At 34.7% G+C, this 27,079-nt stretch overlaps 1 non-coding gene across 1 annotated transcript; it reads left to right on the top strand.

The window, feature by feature from the left end:
• The first annotated feature begins 2,537 nt into the window (after positions 1-2,537).
• Positions 2,538-2,642, top strand: LOC112608841. The gene has a single exon (XR_003116115.1). It is a non-coding gene; the product is annotated as a U6 spliceosomal RNA (small nuclear RNA).
• The last annotated feature ends 24,437 nt before the right edge of the window (positions 2,643-27,079 follow it).

The following is a 27,079-nucleotide window of genomic DNA, read 5'->3' as shown; positions in this document are numbered from 1 at the left end:
AGCTGAGAAAGAGGATGCTAGGTATCTCAAGGCAGGAAAGCATATCCGTGGACAGAAAGGACTGTAGAATAGCCACATCAGAGGGAAGGGTCACTGTGCCTAGTTCAGTGAATGGCCTGAGACAACTGGAAGCAAGACCCCGTTAGTCCTGCCACAGTACACACAGGTTCCTTTTCAAAAGGAAAAAGGGAAGCAAAGAAAAGGAGGTGTTTTCAGTGGCTTTGTCCTCAGAACAAAGGCAAGAGGCAGGAAAGTCTGTTGTAAACAGACGAATCAGTACCAGCCCCTGTGCTAAGTCCAGGCCCAGAGGAAATTGGGGCTGATATTGTAGACTCAGGATCCCGCAGCTCAGGGGCACATGCAAGGCTCTGACCTGATTTTAGAAGAATCATAGAGGCTTAGGCAGAGATACCTACCATGCCTGAACAGACGCAAGGAAAAACTCCATCTCCAGGCAGAGATTTTAAATGAGAATTCCTGATTTGACATGGCTCCCTCCTATCCAGATGAAAGAAAAGTTCGGAAAAGTACAGCATCACACTACCATCAACGATCAGAATGCAGGTTCTGAGGGCTAGAGTAATCTCAGCAGGGACAAGGGCTTCTGAAACCATAAGATATGTTCCGTATGTAAATCCACCAGATGCAGTGATCAGCCCATCTGTCAGATTTACTCCCCTCCCACAATCTCCTGGTTTGCTTCTGCAGGAGCCAAGATCTCCAGCCTTGGACTGGAGAAGCTGAGTTACTCAGGCTACTTTTCCCACTCGGCCAGGTTTTGTTTTGGGAGGTATTTTGCAAGTAAGTCAGAAATTCAGTAAGGAAAATCTCTAGCATCAAGATTTTTTTTTTTTTTTTTCCCTAGAAAATATAGAGATGACTCTGGAAGTTAACAGTGGTTGACTATTGTTTTTCATAGTTTTAAAGTCATTGAGATTTGTGCTAATTTGTTATACAGCAAACAACTATTACACCAAACACCCAAACAATTAAAACAAATCAAAACAAAACAACAGCTCATCCTTCTTCATTCCACAACTGCTCTACATTTTGTATTTGTTAGTATAATGGGAGATGCTTACTCAATTTATAATTCTTAAATAGTACTTTTTGAGTGGGCTATGAGTCAGCCTTCATTCTGTTAAATTGTGTCCAGCATGAACCACATTTGACAGCTGATTTGATTTGGCTGTGTCATCCAAATCTCATCTTGAATTGTAGTTCCCATAATCCCCACATAACCTAGGAGGGACCTGATGGGAGGTAATTGAATCATGGGGTGGTTACCCTCATGCTGTTCTCATGATAGTGATAGTAAGTGTTCTTACAAGATCCGATGATTTTTTTTTTTTTTTTTTTTTTGAGATGGAGTCTCGCTCTGTCGCCCAGGCTGGAGTGCAGTGGCTGGATCTCGGCTCACTGCAAGCTCTGCCTCCCGGGTTCACGCCATTCTCCTGCCTCAGCCTCCCGAGTAGCTGAGACTACAGGCGCCCGCCACCTCGCCCGGCTAGCTTTTTGTATTTTTTAGTAGAGACGGGGTTTCACACTGTTAGCCAGGATGGTCTCGATCTCCTGACCTCGTGATCCGCCCGTCTCGGCCTCCCAAAGTGCTGGGATTACAGGCTTGAGCCACCGCGCCCGGCTGATCCAATGGTTTTATAAGGGGCTTTTCCCTCTTTGCTTGGCACTTCTCCTTGCTGCCACCATGTAAAGAAGAACGTGTTTGTTTCCCCTTCTACCATGATTGTAAGTTTTCTGAGACCTCCCCAGCCATGTTGAATTGTGAGTCAATTAAACTTCTTTCCTTTATAAATTACCCAGTCTCAGGTATGTCTTTATTTGCAGCATGAGAACAGACTAATACAGCACCAATGCCTCAAAGTATTGACAGATTATTAATAGTTTTATATAGTAACTGTGAAATTCTTAGTTTTTCTCATTTTGCTCAAATTTGTTTGAATAGATTATTGAAGGTTTTAGGCTTTTAAGATGAACAGATGGTTGGACAATGTGCTAGAAGATATTTGTCCCCGAGTAAAGGAAGAGTCATTCTTAAAGAACTTCAATTAATCCTGATATAACATTCATTTTTGTGTGTGTGTGTGTGTGTGTGTGTATGTGTGTGTGTGTGTGTTTAGTGATAACACTTGAGGCCTACTGTCAGCAAATTTCACATGCCCAATACATTATTATTAACTGCAGTCACCATGCTGTTCATTAAGTCTCTAGTACTTATTCGTCTTATAATTAAAGGATTGCAATATTTTACCAATATCTTCCCTTTTCCTGAAGCCCAGACCCTGGTAACTATCACTCTACTCTCTGTTGCTATGAGCTTAGCATTTTGGTTTTTAGATTCTACATAAAAGTGAGATCTTGCAGTATTTGTCTTCCTGTTTCTGGCGTATTTTCACTTAGCATAATGTCTTCAAGGTTCATGCTAAGTTTGCAAATAGTGAAACTTCTTCTTTTTAAGGCTGAATAATTATGTACTTTCATTGTATGTGTATACACACACATGTACACACACATTTATAGTGCTTACTTCGGCAGCACATGTACTAAAATTGGAAAAATACAGAGAAGATTAGCATGGCTCCTGAGCAAGAATGACACTAATTAGTGAAGCATTCCATATTTCTTTTTAAAAAATCTATTTAAAAAATTTTAAAGTATATGCAAAGCACATTTTCTTTATCCACCCATCTGTCGGCAGATAAGCACTTAGATTGTTCTCCTATCTTGGCCATTGTGAATAATGTTGCAATAAACATGGGAGTGCAGATATTTCCTCTAGATCCTGACTTTAATTTTTTTTGGAATATATACCCAGAAGTGAGATTACTGGATCATATGGTACTTCTATTTTAATTTTTTGAAAACTTCCGTACTGTTATTTTTTTTTTAATTTTTAATTTCAATAGGTTTTTGGGGAACAAAGGAGGGTTTTATTCTCTTCCTGGTACTGGCTGCCAGAATTATCACTTATAGAGAGGCAACGTGATGATTGTCAAACTATCACCCAATCGCCTGACATTCCTGGTAAGTGGTGGGGTGGGGAGCCCTCTTTTGCCCTGCTCATGCCTGACTACCTGTAACAGTTACATGGATAAGTTCTTCAGTGGTGATTTCTGAGACTTGGTGCACCCATCACCTGAGCAGTGTATGCTGTACCCAGCGTATAGTCTTTTAGCCCTCATACCCCTTCCCACTGTTTCCCCTAAGTCCCCAAAGTCCATTGTATCATTCTTATGCCTTTGTGTCCTTATAGCTTAGTTCCCACTTATGAGTGAGAACATAATATGTTTGGTTTTTCATCCCTGAGTTACTTCATTTAGAATAATGGTCTAAATTCAGTCCAGCTTGCTGCAAATGTCATTATTTTATTCCTTTTCATGGCTGAGTAGTATTCCATGGTGTGCGTGTGTGTGTGTGTGTGTGTGTGTGTGTGTGTGGCATTTTCTTTATCTACTCATTGATGGGCATTTGGGCTGGTTCTATGTTTTTGCAATTGCAAATTATGCTGCTATAAACATGCATGTGCCAGTACCTTTTTTGTATAATGACTTCTTTTCCACCTAGTAGTGGAATGGCTGGATCAACTGTTAACTCTACTTTTAGTTCTTTAAGGAATCTCCACACTGTTTTCCAGAGTGGTTGTACTAGTTTACATCCCTGCCAGCAATGTAAAAGTGTTCCCTTTTCACCACATCCATGCCAACATCTACTATTTTTTTTATTATGGCCACTCTTGCAGGAGTAACGTGGTATCACATTGTGGTTTTGATTTGCATTGCCCTGATAATTAGTATACGTTTTTTAAATAATGGCTATACCAATTTACATTCCCACCAACAGTATATTAATACAAATGTTTCCTTTTTTCCATATCCTTACCAACAGGGATCTTTTATCTTTTTGATGATAGCCATCTTAATAAGTGTGAGGTGATAACTCATTGTGTATTTTTGCATTTGCATTCTCATGATGATTAATGATATTGAGCATCTTTACATATGCCTGCTGGCCATTTGTATGTCTTCTTTTTTTTTACCCTGATACAGAGTCTCATGCTGTCACCCAGCTAAAGTGCAGTGGCATGATCTCAGCTCACTGCAACCTCTTCCTTGTGGTAGAGGTTCTCCTGTCTCAGCCTCTCGAGTAGCTGGGATAACAGGTTTGCACCACCATACCTGGCTAATTTTTGTATTTTTAGTAGAGATTAGGTTTTACCATGTTGGCAAGGCTGGTCTCAAACTCCTGGCCTCAAGGGATCTGCCTGCCTCAGCCTCCCAATGTGCTGGGATTACAGACATGAGCCATCATGCCCGGCCTGTATGTCTTCTTTTGAGAAAGGTCTATTTAAGTCCTTTGCCCATTTATAATCAGTTTGTTTTCCTGTTCTTGAGTTGTGTAAGTTCCTTATTGACTCCTTATTGGAATCATGGCTTACAAATATTTTCTTTTGTTCTGTAGGTAACATTTTCATTTTGTTAATTGCTACTTTTGCTATGCAGAAACTTTTTAGTTTGATGTTTTCCCACTTATTTAGTTTTGTTTGTGTTGTCTGATATTTTACTTTGGTATTTAAAATATTGCCAAAGACAACGTCAAGGAGCTTTTCTCCTGTGTTTTCTTCTAGGAGTTTTAAGGTTTTAGACCTTATGTTTAATTCTTTAATCCATTTTGGGTTGATATTTGTATACAGTGTAAGAGAAGCATCCAATTTTATTTTATTTTTGCATGTGGATTTCTAGTTTCCTCAACAATCATTTATTAAAAAGTTTATCCTTTCCCTGTTGTATATTCTTGATGCCTTTATAAAAAGTTAGCTGACTATATTTGCAGGATTTTATTTCTGGGCTATCTATTCTGTTTTGTTGGCCAAGGTGCCTGATTTCATGCCAGTACCATACTATTTTGATGACTACAACTTTGTAGCAGATTTTAAAAATAAGGTAGTGTGATGCCTCATGCTTTGTTCTTTTTGCTTAAGACTGATTTGGCTATTTGGAGTCTTGTGGTTTATAGGAATTCTAGGATTGTATTTTCTATTTCTGCGTATTTTCATCAGGTAAAAAAAAAAAAAAAAAAAAAAGCTTTTAATGGTTTACTGACTGAGGACAATCTACCCCTTCACAATCTAGAACCTGAAGACTGAATCATCTGAGAACAACAGAGATACTGTCCTTGCCATGTACACTCCAGCAAAAACTTCAGGACCTTGAACTTTGGGTTCATAATCTTACAACTGAGAAGGATTCCTCCATGCTCTTTGAACTGTATACCCATGGGAACCCTTCAGGTGAAGCTAACCAGGGAATTTTCTCCCCAGAAGAAGATGACAATATTGATATGAACAGCTTTTCCCAAAATCATGGATCAAGACTTCTACTATCATGAGACTCTTATCCTTGAATATTTTTTCCCTTGCTTATGCCTCTATGAACAATAGAAGTGAAAAGAGGGGCTGTTTTGTACACATACGGGGTATACATTTATTTGTGAATAATTTTGCAGCCACCCTTATATGTAGATAACCTTATATCTTGACAGATGAAAGATGAAGGTCCAATGTAGGTGAGAAACCTTAATGGTATCTACATTGTCACATAATTAGAAACAGAACATTGATTCACTCCTCCTAGCCCACATCATGGTTAAAGAGAACATTGCCAGGGGGCCTTCGCTCTTCTAGAAAGGCATCATTTGTTAGGTCCTTTTCTTTCATGGTTTGGAGTAAAAAAAAAAAAAAAAAAAGCAATGATTAGAAATGTATCCCTCATTATATACTCTATTGCAGACTCTACTGTAAAGGCTGTGGTTACACAACAGACTTTAAATTCTCTTTTGAAATAGAATTGCTATAGATTACATACTAGCTAAACAGAGATGTATCCGAGGAGCTGTGGCACTTGTGGCCTATGGAGAAATACATCAAATGTAGATTATAAAGATTCAGTTATAGATTAACAAAAAGACTGCTGAGTTAACTGAGTGGCCTCTTATCTAGTTCATTCTTTGATTTCTTTAATTTTAGGTGGTTTGGTTTATGGGGACCCTGGGTAAGAAGCATACACCAAACTCTTGGTATTATTCTCCTGATAGTCATAATAGTTTTCCTGGTAGACTGTATTCTCTGAAACGTTTTAAATGTTTGCATGTAGCCATCTCTAGAATGTCAAATGGTATCTCTTCAACTGGAATGACAAGAGCTGACAGACATGTGTGACTGTGGGCACACCATAAACTATGCATAATATGCTGAGACTGGAAACCCAAAATGGTGGTAAATGAAAGTGGCGTTAAGGCCTTAAGTTTTGGTCACATTCTCACCTAAGTGAGATCGTAACCAACAGTGGGGAATTTTTAAACAAAATGATGGGAGACTGTTGTTTTGTACTGAGCTCATGTACTAGGTCCTAACAGACCAGAGCAAATCAAAGTGGAGTCACTCACGCTAAATGTGGCATAATCAAGCTAAGACTTTAACGAAACAAATAGATCCTAGAACAGACCTGGTGTTTTTTCTCCCGCAAAGAGGACATTACAGCATAAAGAAGTACCCTCTACTTTAATCCTTCCAAAAACAAAAAAATGAAATAACCTGAAGTCCTTACTTCTACCTTACAAAACCCACTGTTTTGCTATTTTCCAATGAGTTTCAAGGCCAAATAAGTACATTTATGATAGTGATAGTAACATCAATGTCTGAAGTTTTGGTCAATCTCTCAAAATTGAGAAGATAACCAAAATGGCGGGAATTGTTAAATCAGGTTTAGCCTAAACCTGCCTCCTTACGTGTTTAAATTAGGCCTAAAGGTTTTTCTCTACATCATGAACTATAACAAGGAAAGTGTAACCAGACCCGTAGCCGACACTTGTGTCAATCACCAAGTTTTGGCCAGTCAAATGTAGCCAACTGTTCAAACTGTGTTCAAATAAGAAACATCAATCCATAACAAATCCAGATGTTTCTGTGCCTCACTTGCATTTTCTGTATATCACCTTCCTTCTACTTTCCATAAATCATCTACCACATGGCTGTGTGGAGTCTCAGAGCCTATTCTGGCCCAGGAGGCTGCCCAATTTGCAAATCCTTCAAAGTTCAATTAAACTCCTTTAAATTTAATTTGGCTGAAGTTTTTCTTTTAACACCCCAAAATATTTCAATGGAAATAATTTAAATAATCTTTTAGAGACATAAAAACTATGTTATTGGGAAGACTTAACCAAACAAGACATCACTCAAAAAGGGACACAAGTTTAGGTTTTTCAACCTTTTCATCTCTATTGAGAGTGGTTTAGAATAATGAAGTGAAAGGGCTTGAAAAAAATAAAAACCTTATCAGTGCTATATTTTTTTCTTTGTAGGTTTCAAATTTCTGCTCTCAGGTATGGAGAAATTATATTGTTAAGTGCTAACATTTTCATTAGGAAAGCAGAAGTAAGGCCACATAACTTTTTCCCTTAGGGCCATTTGTATATACGCTAATGGGTGCATTTAGGAACAGAGTAATCATTGATTAAAAAAAATAGCTGGTATTGATCTATGCTATAAATGTTCTCAAAGTTCATTTAAATAATCCATTGCGTATTCTGGTTTATTCACATTTAGGGAATTCTATTTTAAATGGAACATTGGCCAATCATCTGATTTGATGCAGTTGCTTGTACCTCCCCAGAGAGGACATGGAACAACTGTCCTTTAGTCAAGGTACAGATTTTTCCCTGTAGTTTTGACACCCTCTGCAATAGCTCATGGGCTGGACCTACTGGCAATCAGCTTTTGATAAAAATGAGACTCATACAACCCCAAATACTTGGCTTCCACGACTACTACCTGTTTGCTTTGAACATGACAACTGAACAGGCCCTAATGCCTTCCCTTTAACATTAAAGCCATATAGTCTGAACGTGGTTTTTTTTTTTTTTTTTTTTTTTAACTTTCATAATAACTTCAGGGGTACAAGTACAGGTTTGTAACATAGGTAAACTTGTTGTCTAGATTATATTTCATCACCCAGATAGTAAGCCCACTACTCATTAGTTGTTTTTCTAGATTCTCTCCCTCCTCCCACCATCCACCCTCCAAAAGGCCCCAGCATGTGTTGTTCCCCTCTATGTGTCCATGTGTTCTCCCATAACAATCTGCTTTACATCCCACTCCCACAGAGTTCTGTTTTAAGATCTCTGGGAATCTCTTCTTTTTAAATATATGTGCTATCTACAAACCTTTTTCACATGCAATGTCTCATTTATTTTATTTAAAAAGATCTTGCTGTCTGGGAGGTATCATGAATAGCTTACCGATCATCATGCCTCAGCTTACAGATATCTAGTTCCATGCCTGAAGACACAAAGCTAGTTGTTTTACAATTGGAAGACAAATCTGACTCAAAGCTTAATGAGTGTGTGTGTGCACATATGTGTGCATTTGTTTCCTGCTATAGCCAAGATTCTTGACCCTTTTATGTTGGCAGCACTCCTTGAACACTGGAGCATTACTTCCCATTCTTAATGGAATTTAAAAAAGAACCCAAAGAAACACTAAAACATGTCAGCATAATTGCCAAGAGATAACAACCACAGTAAAACAGTGTTTCACATTATCTTTAAAAGCATCTCTATTTACTTACTACTCATTCTGCGGCCTTTTAGCACCATATTGCATTTGAGCAGAACTGTTAACTGCCCTTATATATTCACAAGGCAGTGTTCTTGCCTGCTCTTAAAACAACAACAACAAAAACAGTTTTGCAACAGGCTTGTTAGTGTTTTAGCACACTAACAACTCTTAATACCAGCAAATTGTACCCTCCACCTCCACTCTGTGCCTGATATTTCCAACACACACACACACACACCCAAAATTTATTGCCATCTCCATTTATTTTTTAAATTGATAAAAATTTGATAGTTCACCTTTAAGAGGACTATTGTACAACAGGGGAGCAGGAACACTGGTTTAAAACCTCTATGGTAGGACAGGGTTCAATTAAATATCTTGTCAAAAAGCAATCTGGAAATTAAGGCATTTGATCTTGCTCATTAAATAGATAAATTCTGATGGTAGGTTTAATGTAATGCCTATACAGCTAAGATGTTCTGAGAGAATGAAATCAGTGATTTACTAAATCACTTCTTCCTTGGCTGTGAAAATGCTTTTTCTGCATATTTTTTTCTTCAGCTCAGGCCTGCAATGGATTTGTACTTTAGGAGAAAGTACCCTTTTTAAATAATATTTCTTCCAAAACTATCTTCATGACCAGCATTTCAGGGACTAGAAATAGTTTCATAAGTTGATTCTTATTATACTCTCCAGTGCTAAATAAAGGGAAAGCCACAAATGGAACTTTACTGAAAATGCTATGTAACAATAATAGCATTAGTTATGTTGCATGATATGTGCCAGACACTGTTTTAAGTTATTTGCATATATTAACTCAAAACAATTCGTGAAGTCAATGTATTTATTGTGTCCCTTTCCAGATGGGAAAACTAAGGTATAGAGGAAATGTGCAGTTGACTAAATAGCAGTGCCACCGAGTTTGAATCCAGACATTAGGAATCTAAGGCCTTGATATTTAGACTTTACGTAAAAACAATTCAAAAGGGCGGCTGGGTGCAGTGGCTCACGCCCATAATTCCAGCACTTTGGGAGGCCAAGGTGGGGTGGATCACTTGAGACCAGCAGTTCAAAACTAGCCTGGCCAACATGGTGAAACTCAGTCTCTACTAAAACTACAAAAATTAGCTGGGTGTGGTGGTACATGTCTGTAATCCCAGCTATTTGGGAGGTTGAGGCAGGATAATCATTTGAACCAGGGAGGCAGAGGATACAGTGAGTTGAGATCATACCATTGTACTCTAGCCTGGGCAACAGAGCAAGACTTGGTCACAAACAAAACAAAACAAAACAAAAATTCAAAAGAGCAAAGAGAGAGACAGATGAAAAAAAAATTTAAGAAATGAAAGTTTGTCATCTAAGCTATAGGATGATTCTATTTTGTTCTCACTGATACTAGCCTTGATTCTATTCCCCTTTCATTATGAGGAACTGACCCAGAAAATTCATAATTTGCGAGTGTGTGTTTGTAGACTTTTGATACAGAAGTGAAAACATGTCAGTGACAGCTCAAATATTCTTTGAAGATTCAAAGTGAAAATTCAAGCACCAAAGCATCTTTTGCTTCATTCTCACCCACAACACCATGGGGAGGACCCAGGGCTATTTTTTCAAAGGTGAATCATAATGTCTACCTACTCAAGAATATTTACCTTCCTACTCAGCTTGTAGTAGGAGGCTGGTTCCTGATTGGAAAAAGCAGATATCACTGTTTTATAGTCCATTTTAAAGTCAAAGAGGACTTACACAATGCCAAATGTGTGCTACTATAATAAATCTGCCATTTATTTCTGGAAGCACTGAAATTTAAGCTCATTACTGACATGTACCAGAGCTTGATTAGCTACCTTAGATGAGCTTTTGCACTGAAGTTTTTATTCTGTAATTACTTAGAAAATAGCTTTCACACTTATGCCAATATACTAAGTTCTATGTCAGCTGTTAAATTTCAGCCAGCAGTGTGGGAGGTAACACTAGCTGTAATCTTAATGGCTGTTGAAAGTTAATGTTTAATAACTTTGAAAATAGAAATTAAACTTGAAAAGTCTATGCAGATACCTGGAATGTGGATGGGTTCTCAAGCTTCAAGTGAAGAAAAATATTGACAATTATTCAGTGAATTTATAATGATGGAAAGGGAAATCATTCATTTGAGTCAAGTATCATCCCTGATGAGTGATCATCTCCTTCATGAATAGTCATAAAATAACTATCTATATTGATCAAGTATAGCAAAATATTTCAGAAGTTTGCACCTCATCATTGTGAATTTTGTGGACAGTGTTATAATTTATATAACCCCAAATAATCTTTGGTTCAGTAGACAACGAAGACCTTCTTTAATATTGATGCAATTTATGACTTGACTCTATACTTTACAATTGTTCCCATGTTAATTAGAAGGAAGATAACTGAATTACATTTTTAAAAATTTACTGTACTTGATCATCCTAAGTTTTCCATTGGGACCCTTGTTTCAGTAGCCTATATATTGGGCTGCTTTTAAAATGTCACATTATCTTCATGAAAAGTAATGGCTGCTTTTTCACAGAAGTCATTTTTCATAATTAAATCTCTTAGTTATTACAGTGTTTCTCCCCAAATGCCAAAATAAATGAGAATATATTTTTATTTCATAGTTCTTATTAAAAGCTCATTTTCTTGGATAAATAATCAGCGCTTAAGTCATTGGGTCAGTAGACAGTTGTTGTGGATTTAGAATATTTAATTCAAAAGATTGGTTAATATGAACTCATGCATTGAAATATAGCAGTTCTCTTAAGAATTGTTACAAGATCTAAATAAACATTATTTTCTTTGAAAAGGCTAGTACTTCTGAAAATACTCAGAAAATAATTTATAAAATATGCATCTTGAGCAACGTGTAAATGGCAAAAAAAAGGTTCACATTTGCCATGTTACTAGACGGATTAAATTGTTGTGTTATCCAGTATCCATGATACTGTTGTATCATGCCACTTGTTTTATACTAAAAACATTCTAAAAGAGTATTTAAAATACTCTGAAGGAAAAAAAGGTTTCTGCACATAAAGATGTTTATTGAAGGATACCTGGTTGCCACTTCTTCACTGTCATTTAATTACATATGCCAAGAGGGTGCAAGTTAAGCTTATTAAGGAAATATTTAAAATGGAATATTGTATGACCAATAAAATAGACACATATTGAGGTGATATTGAAATACAAAATAGACTGAAAAAGAAATACTTAAAATGACATTAAAATTATATTTACACTAAAATAATTTTTAAAGTTATGTATTCATATGAACACTAAGAGAACACCACCAAATGAAAGCTTTTGAAAAGACAGGTAAGTTTTATCACCTTTCTTGATGAAGAATTTCATTACTGCTATTGCAGTTCTCATTACATCCCATAATATAAAGAAAATATACGGAAATAATAGAAATCTTTAAATTATTCTCTCTCCTCTTTATTATTTGTTGCCCTGGTGGCATGTTAGAGTAATGAACAAAGAGATAAGAAGGAACATCTTATTGAAATTATCAAGTTACAAATACATGTATATAGAAACATTTATCTAGAGACATATAGACAGATACAAAGCTAGATAGATGAGAGAGAGAGAGAGAGAGAGAGAGAGAGAGAGAGAGAGAGATAGTGCTGGGAAATGCAATGCAAATCTTCCCAAATACCCCTTAACTCTAATTTTCTTGTCCACTGAATGCTATCAGGAAAATATTAAAATAATTTAGAGAAAAATTTTTAAAAATAACTTATTGTTTTTTAATTTTTAATTTCTATGGGTACGTAGTAGGTGTATATATTTATGGGATATATAAAATAGTTTGATATGGCACACACTGTGTAATAATTACATCAGGGTAAATAAAGTATCCATCATCTCAAGCATTTATCCTTTCTTTGTGTTAAAAACAATCTAATTATACTCTTTTAGTTATTTTTAAATGTACCATAAATTATTGTTGACTGTTCTCACTCTGTTGTGCTATCAAATACTAGATATTATTCATTCTATCTAACTATATTTTTTTGTACCCATTAAGCATCCCCACTTCCCTACCCCTTGCCACTACCCTTCCTGGCCTCTGGTAGCCTTCATTCTACTCTCCATCTTCGTAAGTTCAATTCTTTAATTTTCAACTCCCACAAATAAGGAGATCATGCAAAGTTTGTCTTCAGTTCCATCCATGTTGTTATAAGTGAGAGAATCTCATTTTCTTATGACATTGTGTGTCTGTACCATATTTTCTTTACCCATTTGTCTGTTGATGGACATATAGCTTGCTTCCTAATCTTGTTTATTGTGAATAGTGTTGCAATAAACATGCAAGGCAGCTATCTCTCTCTTTGATACACTGACTTCCTTCCTTTTTGGTATATAGTTAGCAGTGGGGTTGCTGGATTACATGGTAGCTCTATTTTTAGTTTTCTAGGGAACTTCTAAACTGTTCTCTATAGTGGTTGTACTAACTTACATTCCCACCCACCGTGTAGACAGGCTCCCTTTTCTCCACATTCTCTTCAGCATTTATTATTGCTTGCCATTTGGATAAAAGCCATTTTAACTGGGGTGAGATATCACATTGTAGATTTGATTTGCATTCCTCTGATGGTCAATGATGTTAAGTACCTTTTCATATACCTGTTTACTATTTGTATGTCTTTTTTTTCCCAGAAGTATCTATTCAGATCTTTAGACAGTTTTTCAAGGAGATTATCAGTTTTTTTCCTATAGAGTAGTTTGAGCTCTTTATCTAATCTGGTTATAGATCCCTTGTTAGAAGAGTGGGTTGCAAATATTTTCTCCCATTCTCTGGGTTGTTTCTTCAGTTTATTTATTGTTTCTTTTGCTATGCAGAGCTTTTAAACTTGATGTGATCCCATTTGTCAATTTTTGCTTTGGTTGTCTATGCTTGTGAGATATTACTCAACAAATCTTTGCCCAGTTCAGTGTTCTAGAGCTTCCCTAATGTTTTCTCATAGTAGTTTTATAGTTTGAGGTCCTACATTTAAATCTTTCATTCATTCTTAGTTGACTTTTGCATATGGTGAGACATAGGGGTTAGTTTCATTCTGCTGCCTTATGGATATCTAATTTTCTCAGCAACATTTATTGAAGACACTGTCCATTTCTCAATATATGTCTTGACATCTTTGTTGAAAATTAGTTCACAATAAATGCATAGATTAGTTTCTGGGTTCTGTATTCTGTTTCTTTGGCCTATGTGTCTATTTTTATGCCAGTATCATGCTATTTTTGTTACTATAGCTCTGTAGTATATTGTGAAGTCAGGTAATATGATTCCTCCAGTTTTGTTCAGGATAGCTTTGGCTTTCTGTGTCTTTTGTAGTTCCATATAAATTTTGTATTGTTTTCTTCTATTTCTATGAAGAACGTCATTGGTATTCATTGGTATTTTATTAGAGATTGCATTGAATCTGAAGATTTCTTTCAGTAGAATGGACATTTTAACAATATTGATTCTTCCAATCCATAAACATGGAATCTTTCCATTTTTTGTGTCCTTTTGAATTTCTCATATCAGTGTTTTATAATTTTTATTCTGGAGCTCTTTCAATTCTACAAAGTAGATTTCTTTTGCAGACTGTTTGCTGTTGGTATACAGAAATGTAACTGATTTTTTATTTTGTAAACTTATTGAATTTGTTCATTAGTTTGAATATTTTTTGGTGGAGTCTTTAGGGTTATCCAAACATAAGATTATGTACTCTGCAAAGAAGGCTAAGTTGACTTTTTTCTTTCTAATTTGGATGCCCTTCATTTAATTCACTTGTCTGATTGCTCTACCTAAGACTTTCAGGACTCCGTCGAGTAATAGTTGTTAAGGTGGTTATCCTTATTGTGTTCCAGATATTAAAGAATCACTTCTTCCCATTTCAGTATGATACTAGCTGTGGGACTGTCATATATGGCTTTTATTGTGTTGATGTATGTTCCTTCTACACCTATTTGTTGAGGGTTTTTATAAACAGATGGATTTTATCAAATGGTTTTTCAGCACTTCATTTCATTGAAGTAATCATATCGTTTTTGTTCTTCATTTTCTTGATATGGTATACCAGATTGATTGAACTGCATATGTTGAACCATCCTTTCATCTTTGGCATGAATCCCAATTGGTAACAATGAATAATTTTTTAAAAATGTGTTGCTGAATTTGGTTTGCTATTATTTTGTTGAGGATTTTTGCATCGTGAATATTGGCCTATTGTTTTCACTTTTTGATGTGTCTTTGTGTGGTTTTGGTATCAGAGTAATACTGGCCTCATAGAATAAGTTTGGAAGTATTCTCTCCTCTTTTTTTTTTTTTTTCTTTTTATGGAATAGTTTATGTAGGATTGGTGTTAATTCTTCTTTAAATGTTTTGTAGAATTCAGCATTGAAGCCTTCAGGTCCTGTGTTTTTGCAGGGGGAGAGTTTTATTATGACTTCAATCTCATTACTTGTTATTGGTCTGTATAGGTTTTGGATTTCTTCACGGTTCAATGTTGGTAGGCTTCACGTGTCTAGGAATTTTTTCTAGGTTTTCTAATTTACTGGCAAATAGTTCCTCATAGTGGCCTCTAATGATCCTTTGAATTTCTGCACTATCAGTTATAATGTCTCATTTTTCATTAATGATTTTATTTCTTTGACTCTTCTCTCTTTTTCTCTTAATCTGGCTTAAGGTTTGTCAATTTTGTCTATCTCTTCAAAAACCCCAATTTTTGTTTCATTTATCTTTTGTATTGTTTTATTTCAATTTTATTTATTTCTGCTCCGATATTTATTATTTATTTTCTTCTACTAATGTGGGGTTTGGTTTGCTCTTGCTTTTCTAGCTCTTTAAGGTGCATTGTTAGGTTGCTTATTAGAAGTTTTTCTACTTTTCTGAGGTGGGTATATTTAGCTATAGTAATTCCTCTGAGTACTGCTTTTGCTGTATCCCATAGTTTTTGGTATGTTTTGTTTCCATTACCAGGCAGAAGCCTGAATGGTCTGTCCAGTACTAGAAATTCCAGCAGCTATCTTAGTGGAATTTATGTGTCTCTTAAGATCTAACACGCTTTATCTTTCTCTTTAGCTCTAATATGCTTTGTATATTGGGTGCTCCAGTGTTTGGTGCATATGTATTTAAATTGTTATATCCTCTTGCTGAATTGACCCCCTTATTATATAATGATGTTCTGTGTCATTTTTTATAGTTTTTGTCTTGAAATCTGTTTTCTGATATAAGTATAGTGATTCCTTCTTTTCTGGTTTCCATTGACATGGAATATTTTTTCCATCCCTTAATTTTCAGTCTCTATGTGTCTTTACAGGTAAAATGTGTTTCTTGTAGGCAACAGATCATTTAGTTATTTTTTTTTTAATTCATTCAGTCATGCTATGTCTTTTGAGGACAGTTTAGTCCATTTATATTCAGTATTACTATTCATGAGTAAGAATTTACTCTTGCCATTTTGCTATTTGTTTTGTGGTCTTTTTCTTCTTTTCTTTTTTCATGTTTTCCTTTTGGTGAATAATATTTTCTCTGGTGGTATGTTCTAATTGCTTGCTTTTTGTTTTTGTGAATCTATTCTGTTTTTAAAATTGATGTTACCATGAGGCTTGCAAATAATATAACCCCTTATTTTAAATTGATGCCAACTTAACACTGATTGCAGAAACAAATGCTACAACAAAGAGAAAACTAATAAAAACTATACACTTTAACTCTGTTCTTCCACTTATTAACTTTTTCTTGTTTCTATTTATATCGTATTGCACTGTCTATGTCAGTTCAGCTTTTAGTCTTTCTACTCAATATATGAGTAGTTTCCCACCACAATCACAGTGCTATAGTATCCTATGTTTTCCTGTGTACTTACTATAACCAGTAAGTTTTTAACCTTCAGATTATTTCTTACTGCTCATTAACATCCTTCTGTTTCAGACTGACAAACTCCCTTTAGTATTTCATGTAGAACAGATATGGTGTTGACAAAATCTCTCGGATTTTGTTTGTCTGGTCTTTATTTCTCCTTCATGTTTGAAGGATATTTCTCCTAGATATACTATGATAAGATAAAACAGTTTTATTCTTCGGCGCTTTAAATATGTCATGTCACTCTCTCTTGGTCTGTAAAGTTTCCACTGAAAAGTCTGCTGTCAGACATATTGGAGCTTCATCATGTATTACTTGTTTCTTTTTTCTTGCTGCTTTTAGTATTCTCTCTTTATCCTTGACCCTTGGGAGTTTGATAAATATATTTCTTGAGGTAGTTTTATTTGGGTTAAATCTTTTTGGTGTTCTATAACCTTCTTGTATTTGAGTATTGATATATTTCTCTAGGTTTGGGAAGTTCTCTGTTATCACTTTGAATAAGTTTTCTACCCTTATCTTTCTCTGTATCTCCTCCTTAAGGCTGATAACTTCTAGATTTGCCTGTTTGAGACTATTTTCTAGGCCTTGTAGGCATCCTTCCTTATTTTTTACGCTTCTTGCTTTTGTCTTCACTGACTGTATTTTCACAAGACCTATCTTTAAGCTCACTGAATCTTTACTCTTCCTGACCAATTCTGCTGCTAAGAGATTGATACATTTTTCAGTATGTCAATTGCACTTTTCAACTTCAGAAGTTTTGCTTGATTTCTTAAAGTTATTTCAATCTCTTTGTTAAATTTATCTGATAGGATTCTGAATTCCTTCTCTTGTTATTTTGAATTTCATCATGGTTCTTCAAAACAGCTATTTTGAATTCTGTTTTTGTAAGGTCACATATCTGTCTCTCCAGGGCCCTGGTCCCTGGTGACTTATTTAGTTCATTTAATGAGGTCATTTTCCCTGGATGGTCTTGATGCTTATACATATGTGTTCATCATTCTTTTGGCATTGAAGAATTAGGTAATTATTGTAGCCTTACAGTCTGGGATCATTTGTACCCATGCTTTTTGGGAAGACTTTCCAGATATTTGAAGGGACTTGGGTGTTGCAATCTATCAGTTTTTATTTTAGATTCCTGATGTATATGTGCAAGATTGTTACATGGGTATATTGTGTGATGCTCGGGTTTCAGATATGGATCCTGTTGTCCCCCAGGTAGTGAGCAAGATACTCAATAGGTAGTTTTTCAGCCCATGCCTACCTTCCCCTCTCCCTATCTTGTAGCCCCCAGTGTCTATTTCCCCTTCTTCATGTCCATATGTACTCAATATATAGCTCCCACTTACAAGTGTGAACGTGCAGTATTTGGTTTTCTGTTTCTGTGTTAATTTTGCTTAGGATCATGGCCTTCACCTGCATTAATAATGCTTCAAAGGATATGATTTTATTCTTTCTCAGGGCTGCATAGTATTATAAGGTGTATATGTACAGCATTTTGTTTATCCTGTTCACCATCGATGGTCACCTACGTTGATTCCATGTCTTTATTATTGTGAGTAGTGCAGCCATGAACATATGAATGTATATATCTTTTTTGTGGAGCAATTTATTCTTTTTTGGGTATGTAATAACCAATAATGGAATTGGTGCATCAAATAATTGTCTTTTATGCTTTTTGAGATCTCTCCACATTCCTTTCCACAGTGGCTGGACTAATCTACATCCCCATCAACAGTTTAAAAGCATCTCCTTTTCTCTACAGCCTCCCAGCATTTTCTTTCTCTAATTCACCATTGTTGAGTATGTAGGTTGATTCCATGTCTTTGTTGTTGTGAATAGTGCAGCAATAAATATATTAATGTATGTGTCTTTTTGTGGAACAATTTGTTTTCCTTTGGGTATGTAACCAATAATGGGATTGCTGCATCAAATGATAATTGTCTTTTGTGCTTTTTGAGATCTCTCCACATTGCTTTCCACAATTGCTGAACTAATTTTCATTCCCATCAACAGTTTAAAGGTATCCCCTTTTCTTCACAGCCTCACCAGCATCTGTTACTTTTTGCATAGAGAAAACATTTGAAAAACATCCCAATGTCTTACATAATGTTTCAGAAGACTTCTTTCATAAATCTAGAGATTTGGAGACAATATGTTTTATCTCCTCTCATCAGTCTTGTGACTATTAAGTCAGGTCTCATTACTAGTTGAGCAAAGGTATGCTAATTTAAACAGTGATTAACAAAATATAAAGTTTATAAAAAGTTAGAAATAATCTCCAAGTGCCCACCCCAGAATAAACCTATAATATACTATAGAATAGTGTTGAGAACTTTTGTTGCCAGGATACAATGGCATGGCTTTGATTTAAAGCTCTCAGCTCTGGCAAAAATTAAATTTAAGTTCATTAAACTAAGCACAGTGTGGTGAATACAGATCAGCTCATTACTGAGCATCAACTCAATCATTGATCAGAGCTCTTTGAAAGGCCCATCATTATAACATAAAATGTCATTTTATTACCAGAGAGTAACTGCCTGATTAAAATCTTAAATGGATGGGTATCATTGAGAAGCCATATTGAAAGTATCTTCCAGCTGATTATTAAAGTAAAGTCTGCACTAAAGGGAAATATTAGTGAAAATAACTAATTTTCTCACCTTAATATCTATCATTTGTGTCCTCTCCTTTCCATTTCTACTGGCGTAAACTTAATCCAATACCTCATTTTCACTCTTTGATTATTGCAATAGCTTTCTTAAAATCTGGCCTTATTGCTTTTACATCCCAACTCCCTTCAAGTACATGCTAAGTAAACTGTTACAGAAGCATTTTGAAAGTCTATTTTTAAAAATATGTCAAATATTTGCTTAAAACCTTTTGATAGATGTATAATGACAAATAAAATTCACCAAAATAGAACATTCAAGGCTCCCTTTAATCTGAATACTATTTATTTTTCTATTTTTAATTCTGTAGACTTTTGCTAGAAAATAATCAGGTATACCTATAATGGACTACTTACTTTTCATGTTATTGCCTTTTCTATTCATTAGTCACATACTTTCCACTGCTTAAAATATTCTTCTTTTTCGTTGCTAAATGTTGACATCTTAGCCATCTTTTGGACATGTGTTTGCCTGTTAAAACATGTCCTTTTTTCTCTCTAGAATTTGTCATTTTCTGTATTTTTCCCAGAGCATTTTGCTTTCGTCTTTGCTATCACAATTGTTACACTGTAGCTTTCTGATAGTTTAGAAATAAGCCTATATATTACATAATGTCATGTTTTTGTTTTATTTACCAGATTGTAACTGATGGAAGACAATGTCCATGTGCTATTCATTTCATATCTTCTCAAACTCCTTGAAGGATTCCTAACAGTAGTAAAACTGTAATATCAGTTTATTCAGTAAGGTAGAGAATTACTATTTTGAAATAGTATTTTGAGTCACCTTAGTGCCATTAAGATCTTTGTAATTAACTACCATTGTGTTGGTTACAAAGCTATACATGGTTATAATCCCGTGAGCACAGTAATAATCCAGGCTTGAATTCAAATTTCAGTTTTATTTTATACTGCTTACAGGATTTATGGTAACTTACTAATCTGTTGAAAATTTTTTATCTTTCAAGTGGAATACAAATATTCTAGTTGTATGGATTCAACAAGATGTTACATGTAACGTGTTTACAACATCAAAGCCAGTTAAAAGCTAATTATCCTCTTTCACTTTCCTTCCCCTTTTCACTTTTACACAGAGAAGAGTGATATTTCATGGCAAAGCTAAAGTTGCCAAAACTCCCCTTGGATTGTGAAGTTCATTGTTTTGTAGCTCGCGGACATTACTGTGAGTCACAGTGTGCTCACAGCTTCATGATAGAACCAGCAATGTGTCTCACGAAATAAAGAAGATGTTAGATTATTTCTAGTGAATGCCTTTCTAAGTTTACTAAAGACTGGGTCCTGTCTTTGTTGATATCAATCATAGAATCATTTTATGCACTGCCTAAACTAAACTCTTGTTAAATTTCTTTTATAGTGTCATATGATTTGAGAGAATGAAACAACAAAATGATTAGGGGGTAGTTAAAATCAGAATTAAATCCTTATTCTACCTCTCTGAACCCTTCCATCACCATGGGGCTGCCAAAATTTCATAGTTCTAAGAATAAGCTATTATCCCTATGGTTATGGGAAAACAGTTCTTAGCAGAAAGCAAATGGATAGAATGCAGAATATGTCTAAACAATTTAAAAATAAGTCTTTAAAAATTTCTTTTTTGAGGGAGTTAAATATAGACTGTAACTTAGTAGGTAAGGGAGTTGATATTCAAGGGGAGGTAGAAAAGGATTCAACTATGGGGATAAATGAAATTGCCAAGAGCAAGAGAGAAGGATGGCTGATTCAGTCAGTGGGGGAACACATAACAACTACTTCTATCCAGAGGCCCTAATGATTCAAGGTTATGTGAAGTGACAACTCTTTGGGGATTTGGAGATTGAGTTCCCTGCCATTGGACAATTAAGAAAAATCCCCTTTTCCCATCCACTTAGTCCTCTATCTTAAAACTAAGTAATCCCTGGCAGCTCACTTCCAATGGCAAGATTCAGTCATGAGGTCTTGTACTGAGATTTCTAAAGCAAAAGCTATTACCTTTTCTCTAGCAGACCAGAGGCAACCTTCTATTTGAAGCTTACAATGGCTGCTAAAGGATGTGCATTTATAAGAACTGCATGCATTGTTGAACAAACATTTGTTAAATATTGTTAATATTATCCACATGATATGTACAACAAGAAATATTAGCCTGCTTAAGTTATTTCAAGTTTAATGTAATACTTAGCTAAGTTTGATTAATGTATGAACTTCTGTGATATATGCCTGATGGCATCAACTTAGAACTTCCAAGACCCATAATGGATTTGAGGGCAACTTTATAGTGCTTTCTTAAGAATTAATAATTAAAGATTCACAGGGAGCATTAATTATTGTATCTGAGAATAATGAGATTATTTGCTTTAACTATAAAACATAAATACATAATAAGTATAAAATATTGAATTGTTGATGTGATTTTTCTCTTTTGAATTTTGTAGCACCTTATCTTTGCCTTATTTATATTATTCATGTCTTGGCGGTTAGGGTAGACATAACATCATGACACGTATAACAAGAAAAAATGTAGAAAGAACTATGGAGTTTTAGGTATTTCTCATTCTATCCTGTGTAGATTAATAAGGGCCAGGTCTATGGTTTTATTCAAAAGTTTGAAGAAGGTTAAAAGAATAAAAAAGGAGGAGGAGGAATCAGTGTCCGTGGTATCAGCTGGAAAACCCATTATTTTGCAAAAGTTTGAAAAAGGTTAAGAGAAGAAAAAGGAGAAGGAATCAATGTCTGTGGCATCAGCTGGAAAACCCATTATTTTGCATTTCTAAGGAAAAAATAGGAGGGCAAAGACAAGTCTTGTTCTTTTGATAAGTTAAGGTAATATCTAGAACAGAGATATTATGTTGTTTCTACCCCAAATTTAGTTGTCTAGAATGTGTTCCTTTCTACACTAACCAAAAGAGGATGGGCTATACACAGCTGGGTCTGGTTGAATTTGGCATTTCCAAAAGATTATCTTGATATAAGAGGAGCAGAGATGGAAACAAGAATTTGCTGAGAGTATGGCTGGACTATCTTGGAAAAGTGATGGAAGGTGGTGCCACCAGTGAGGTACCAGGTAGTGACTTCATAGGAAGAACTGTAAAGAACCCCTGAAGAAAATAGAAGGCACAGCCAGAACCCAGATGATTCTATGAGCCCAACAGTCAACCATGGATAACTACTGGTTTCTGACCAAAGTTTAATATACCCAATTACATGGTATATGCTGTAGACTCAGAGATGAAAGCAAAGTGGATCAGTAACATCATCCTAAAAGCATGAGGAAAATACAGTGCCTAAGCCTAATGCCATGAAGCCTTAAAAGCCATACTCCTGAATATGTGAGCCTGATATCATATGAAGAAAGAGTGCTGGAATGCAAAAGGCTGTTTTTCAGACAAGAGTAAACATTACTTCAAAAGGCTGCTTGTACCATAGGTTTGTTCTCAGCTTTAATTGTCATAGAAAAGTTACTGATTTTTTATCACAACGAATTACATTTTTTTCATGCCTGGTATTTATTCTGAGTTAAATCTGTGATCCCAATGAACATGAGTAAAACATGTGGATATTTTAATAAAACTAAGTTCCACTGGAAGGGCATATGACACACTAGATACTGTTTTTGCTTTAACTTTTTAATATAAAAGCTTTTATTTTTAGTGTTCCTATGAAAGTATTTTAATACCTTTATGCAGTATTCTTGCAACAAATCTACATAACTGCATATTAACTGAACTAAAGTAATGGGTACTTCCATAGAAAAATAAAAGTAGATAAAATGGGTAAGTAATCAACCAACAGGCAATAAAAATAGATAAATATATTAAACTTTATATAATTTATTATTTAAAAAAGAAATTCAATTTAAAATTAATTGCTAAATTACAATATGCAATATTGTAAGCATAAAAAAAAATTCAGTCTCCTATCAAAAAATATGGTATAAACTCATACAGCATTTCTAAAGAGCAATTTTGGAATACATCTCAAAAGCATTTTAAAAGTTCTTATACTTTCATTTAGAAAGTGCACTTTTAACAATGTATTCTTAGAAAGTAATAGAGATTTAGTAAATAATGGTCATTTTAATGTTACTTTTACATAGCAATATAATTATCTGATAGAAGGAGTCAGGTATATTGATAGTTCATATTTCTACACAAAATTATTCAGCAATTCAAATCCTGTTTAAGAAAAATACAGTGTTTGGAAAGTGATATATGACAGTAGGTTAAAAAAACTATGTGTTGCATGGTATTTTGTGCACTTAAATGAGATCAAAATTATAGAGTTGCAAAACAAAATGTGGAAGGGGTAAAGGGCCTAAATTGTTGTAAGATACCTGTGTTAGATGGTAAGTAGTAAAAGTACTAATTCAAGGTAGACCCTAATATGCCAAGGATACATATTGTAATTCCTTCAGCAAATAAGAAAAAATAATTGAAGGTATAATTAGTAAACTAATCAGGAAGAAATATAGTCATGCAATTAAAATTGGTTGCAAATATAAGGCAAATTGTTTGTATCCCAATATTTGAATTGTATAATATGGAGTTCTGGTAATCCCATCATGTGGCACCATATTTTCCAAGGTTGTCTCCCATTATGCTCTCTCTTTCCTTGTGTGTATGTGGATATATTCTTCCCATTTAAAGTGCTTCTTTCCTATTTTACCTTTTATAATTTCAAATCATCTTACAATTTTCAAATATTTTAAATTATATCACATAGGTGACTTTCAAATCTACTTTTCTTCCATTATCAATGTGGTAAATTATTTCAGATTTTCTCTATCACGCATATTATTAATCTGAGCTAAATGTGTGGGAAATACAAATTTAAATTAAAAAATAACAAAAAAACTTAAAAAGCCACAAATAATTACAATACAATGTCACAAGAAGGCTGCTAAATAGTCCAGTATGTACACAATGTGGAATATGTTTTGAATGAGACATTTTGTTTTGAAGAAGGTGAAAGTTGAGAACAACAGTTAGTTAGTACTAACATTTTTTATTAATGAGTGTGAAATAGAATTTGCTTGTTTATTTTAATAGGAGAAAATAGTTTGGTTAATTCTGATTTACCAGTAGAATTAATTTAACTTGGTTGATGTGTTCATCACTGGACTACTGCATACAAGTGATGAAATTATCTTCTAGGCAGAAGATAGTTTCTGGTTAGGCTTCCTGTCTCCTTTTGCCTCCTTTTATCAATCACCTGGATTCCCTGATTTTTATGTTATTGTTGCATATATGAATTAATTTTGTGATATGACTGAATAGTCAAATAGTTCTGATTGTAGCTTTATCCAGAAATATATCTCTTGAATCTTTATTCTTAGATATATGCAATGCAGCCATTCAAGCAAGATATTACCCATGCCCTTGTTTAGTCTAGGATCACGAGAAATATATACATATGGTACCTGTTTCTTCAAAAACATCCATATCTGTTATCCTAAAATCCCTGGCCAGGAGATATCCCATAGTAGGCTTTGATTTATTATTTACTGAATAAATGAATAAGCAAAACAATAAATTGGTTCTTAGGAACATGAGTTTTCAATGTATGTTTGTTGCTTTGTTGCTTCCAAGGGCACCATCCTAGTCTATCTGTTTCATGAAGGTCTCATAACATAAACTTTGTAGATAATGCCCTGGGGATTATGCAGTTTATCAATCCTGTGACTTTCTGGTAGAAAAAAAAGGGACATTGCTCTCTGAAATGACACTTTATCAACCCTGTGTGCTTCTGGTAGAAGAGAAGGGATAGCATGATCAAAGTTGGAGCCTGGAAATGTATAGCATCTTTGAATAGCGTGAGTAGTATTGTGAGCTAAAATGTGTCGCATGGTAGGACAGAGTTAGAAGGATGATTTAGTTTTATTGATATGGTCTACAGATTCCATACTAAAAAACTTGAACTTTATCCTTTGGCCTATTGGGAATTATCAAAGTTGTTAATGTATGAAAATTACATAATAATATTGATTTAATTTAAAAAACAGTGGAATGATAGATGAATGGTGAAAGAAGGAAGGAGCACTAGGGTCAATCTGGGAAGATGACCTTAAAATTTCAAGTGAAATATGGTGAAGCTTTGAATTTGAAAGTGGAAATGAAAATAGAGAAAGAATTATGTCAAGAATGATTTCATCTTTGCAAAAAATCTTGGGTGAGATTTTAGGTAAAAAGGATAAGGGAGTTCCTTCAGTGGTGGGGGGAAGATTTTAAACATGCTATAATGCTGTTCTCTGTCACTAGGAAAAAAAAAATGAAGAATGCACAGAAGAATATAAGGAATTCTGTTTTGTGATTTTTGAGCTTGTAGAGAAGACAGTAAAAAATTAGTATCTAGGGAGAAAGTGGTTTAAAATAGAGATTTTTGAGTCTCCAGTATTATTCATTCAAAAGAATCATTACCTCATAAAACCAAATCAGTGTTTCAAGTCAGAGTCTATATTCTACTCAAAGAAATTCCACACTTATCCGACATAATTTAATATGAACATGAATGTCTTTTAAATGTATCTAGTTTTTTCACACATTTATATGTTTATCTACAAATACTGCTTATAATCTGAAGTATTAGAATAGCCAATCACACATTTACTGTTACATTGAGGAAACATAAAGTGTGTGTAAACTGGAATCATGTCCAAAACCCCAAGTTTGTGTATGTGTATGTTGAAGGGAAACAGGTTAAGAGCTACCACTTTGCTTTGTCCAAGCTTTTTTCAATAGCTGAGCAGCCCTTCCAAAGAGGAATTTTCAGATCTACTTTTCCAACATAGTGTTTACTGGTGGGATTAAATCAGTTTCTGGGGCAATTTCTAGATACACATAGGCATCTGATCTCAGTAAGAGTGGGGGACATGGGAACATTTGAAATTATGCAGAGAAAAAGTGAATTCTAAACTTTACTAAGTTATCCTCTTTACTTTCAAATCCTTTTCCTGCTGCCAAAATTTTTGACATTTAGAAGTGTCACAGTCATAAAAGGTTAAGAAACACTGATTTTAAAATGTGATGTTAGCATATTCATTATAACACAATTCATACATACAAAATAACAGAATCACACGTAGAAAGGATAAGGGGGAATAACATTAAAGAGAATCTCTTTTGTGCTGAAAACTATGGTCCACTGAATTTTGACAGCAATCTCTAATGCATATATATGAGTGTCTCTATTTTACACAAGAAAGGAGATCACACAACTATATAAAGGATCTCAACTTTTATCTACTCCTGAATTAAGGTACTATGGTGCTCATAGGCACTTGTGTAGATTGAAGGAGTTCAGGACATACCGCCCCAAAATATGTAAATGTGACATGTTCATTATTTTGAACTTAAGGCACTTGACAAATAGCAGATACAGGAAGGACACTCTGACCTCCCTTTTTCTTCCTGAAAGCAGGAAATGAAACTCTTACGTGAAAGATGCTCTCCCTAAACCAGGAGAATAGAACATTCTTATAACTAGAGATGCAAACTGGGCACTGGGAAAATCTGTATAAACAGAGCTTATTAAAATAACTTTTGTCTATTTAGTCACATTTATTTTAATTAATTTTCCAGAGTTGCCAACCTTTATTCAAACTAACATATAAGCCTTAGCCTTAGCCAGTTCTTTGGGTCTTCATTTTTCTTTTGAAGGCTCTCATGTACATGTAAAAATTGCCAAATAAAGATTGTATGCTTTTTTTTTTTCTTTTTAATCTGTCTTATGTTAGTCCCTGCCAGAAACCTTAAAAAGGTAGAGGGTACATTTAACCTCCTCTACAAGATAATTATGACCTATATGGGAAATTTGGACTGTATAAATATGCTAATTCAAATATCTATATTTTAGAATAATGACTTATAAGATTAAGTTGCTATGACTATGATTAATTTACTTGCGTTATAGA

Source organism: Theropithecus gelada, chromosome 15 (genome assembly GCF_003255815.1).
Source record: "Theropithecus gelada isolate Dixy chromosome 15, Tgel_1.0, whole genome shotgun sequence".
NCBI classification, from domain to species: domain Eukaryota; kingdom Metazoa; phylum Chordata; class Mammalia; order Primates; family Cercopithecidae; genus Theropithecus; species Theropithecus gelada.
This window is presented reverse-complemented; position numbering and strand designations above follow the sequence as displayed.